The sequence below is a fragment of the Bidens hawaiensis genome, unplaced genomic scaffold (assembly GCF_021521415.1).
Source record: "Bidens hawaiensis isolate Kalapana, Puna unplaced genomic scaffold, B.hawaiensis_p1.1 tig00002423_1, whole genome shotgun sequence".
In the NCBI taxonomy this organism is placed as follows: Eukaryota; Viridiplantae; Streptophyta; class Magnoliopsida; order Asterales; family Asteraceae; genus Bidens; species Bidens hawaiensis.
In genome coordinates, this window is record NW_027491133.1 from 2,055,256 (window position 1) to 2,058,060 (window position 2,805).

At 36.3% G+C, this 2,805-nt stretch overlaps 1 pseudogene; it reads right to left on the minus strand.

Annotated features, from left to right (window-relative positions):
- Nucleotides 1-1,462: 1,462 nt before the first annotated feature.
- On the minus strand, nucleotides 1,463-1,989 carry LOC143619306 (ethylene-responsive transcription factor ERF026 pseudogene; annotated as a pseudogene).
- Nucleotides 1,990-2,805: the final 816 nt, after the last annotated feature.

The following is a 2,805-nucleotide window of genomic DNA, read 5'->3' on the forward strand; positions in this document are numbered from 1 at the left end:
GAGAAATCACCGCCGGCTCAGTGATGGATTCTGTGAAAATGGCACTGACGGCCGGCGGGGATAATGTTACAGCTGGAACAGTTGGCTCAACGGGATGAGCAACTGAACCAGTACTGCAAGCAGGCGTAGCCGCCTGGGTCATCGCCTCGGGTAGGTTGACCAAACCTACCTTCATGGGTCCAGAGCTGCTCCCTCCCGCTCCACTCTGGAATGCCGTAGCATCCACGCCTGCACGAAGACAAGATATATAAGTATATTACTTAACCCCCAGATTATCCATAATCTACTCAGGGTCGATTAGTGTTTCTTTACCTGCCTTTTGAACTCCGGCTTTCATTGGTGCATGGATTAAGAATAATCACGGATAAACATGTATCTCGTATGTATCTTCTCTTAATAATCTATCCTTACTTTTATATTTTATTTTCTCTATAACCAAATGGCCTAATGACAATAATATCACCAACAAAGATAGATTATATAACATCAAGCAAGTATATTATGGATGTGTATTCTTAATATATCTTGAGGAGACAATAATATCAAGCAATTGGTGGCTCCTATGTTTTGGCAAATTCATGACGTGCATTGTATATTATGGAGATTTGATCAATTTTTCTTGGTGAAAAATTGATATTCTAATAAATAAAAATATCTTGAGGAGACTTGTCATCATTCTAGGTCCCTAGTGTTTTTTCGTCTATCCGGTTAAATAATCCAATTTGCTATACATATATATTTATACACGTGTTTATTCAGCCAGTTCAATACACAAGTTATTTTAGTGACAACTTTTTTATATTACTAGCTATATAACATTATATATTTAATCCGTGTAACACACCTAAGTACATAACTAACCAAGTTACTTATATATTCAATACTTTGAGATATTCAGAAATTTTAAAATATTATCTTAAACTCTTAAACAACTTATAAAGTTGTATTATAAATTCTTGATGAAGTAATAATAAAGGTTTAATTTAGGCAGGGCCAAAAAGAATTGACTGTATTATTACTTAAAATACAGAGACACGACAACATGGATTTTTAATTAAAACAAAATTGATATCAAACCAAAGGACATTTTCTGCCATATATATTACTTTAGTTTATGGATTTCTTTGGAGACAAACCATACACACACTATCATATGGGTCGTAATTAAGTGAGTTTATACGGGATCGTATAGTGTTATAGTGACATCCTATACACAATGATCATATATTAATCACATGATTAAATATTTTTTTATTTTTATAAATCATATGGCTCGTATGACATGACACATAAACTAATATGACATCGCACACGCTTATTAGACCGGTATGAACTTTTCCGCTGTCTATACGAGCATTGGGGGGTGATATATATCAAATAAGTGAAATAACCTATCATCCATGATCCATGAAATAAAGATCAAAAGTTCCAAAAACAATATTCATAATATTATTTGAAAACAAAACTAATAGCTCCACAAGTTGTCACAGTCACAAGAGTCCCCCAACGGCCGCTCTTCGGTCGTTGTCTGCCGCGGTGGACTCACCAGCATTCCCTCCGCCATACCCACCAACAAATTAGGCATATCAAATATTGCTTCTTCATCAATGAACTCATCATGTTGCTCGTCAGCTTCTCGCTTCATGTACGACTTCATCAACTCTGCAGCCTCCCCGGCTGCACGCCTTATCAAGGCAGCATCCGGGGACTCGGGTACGCGGTATGATCCAACAAATTCTGGGAAGTTCAAGGATGCATCACCACCCTTGAGTGCCAAGGCCGCTACATCATAGGCAGCTGCAGCCATCTCAGCGGTCACGTATGTCCCGAGCCAAATACGGGATGTTTTACGCGGTTCACGAATTTCAGCTACCCATTTGCCGTTTCGGCTACGTATTCCGTGAAGGGCAGGGTGCTTCCCGGTGGTATTTAGGGAGCTTTCGGTTGAGAAGGAGGTGCTCATGGTGGTGGTTAAACTTTATGCATGTGCGTTCATATATATGTGTGAAGTACAAATGTTTGTAGTTTGTGACAAAATGGTGATGAAACTGGAAAATATCAGATAATTATTTACTGTATATATTATCATTATCTACTACAGTATTATGAATTGGATTAAATATAATTTATATGTTTTTATTTTATACAGAACTAGTTTTTTTCCCCCGTATTACGAGGTTGTTTAAGTTTTCGTTTATAATATTGTGAATGTTGTTACACCCCAACCTACGGCGGAAATGCTAGGACGTGAACTGATTGTCACAGCTTTCAAGGTACTATCATGAAATTATAAAGCGACAATATCTAATTAATTTATTTATTAAAAAACAACATTTAAATACAACAAAAATAAAGAAAATTAAAAATACAAAACCAACTATTCTTGTATATGTTTATTATCCTAAAGTCATCTCTACGTGAGCTTCAGTTCAATAAGCAATCCAATCTATATCCTGCAAATGCGTACAAAATATATATTTGTCAACAACACATGTTGAGTGAGTAGATCACCAGTTTTGACACAAACAAAAATGGTAATATATAATGATATAAATAAATGAATAAAGCTAGGCAAAACTGTTATCTGTGAGTATAAACAATGAAATCGTTAAGCAAGTAATGAGATGTCGGTGAAACCATTGCCAGTGCGATCGGGCTCCGGCCACTACGACGATCGTATGATCATACTATATTGAGATTATGTTGGACCTCTCCGAATACGATTCAAGTAAGCTAGTAAGCAAATAGCAAGTAACAGACAGTCATTCAATTGATACACAACACAAAGATCACAGTTTGCGTTTG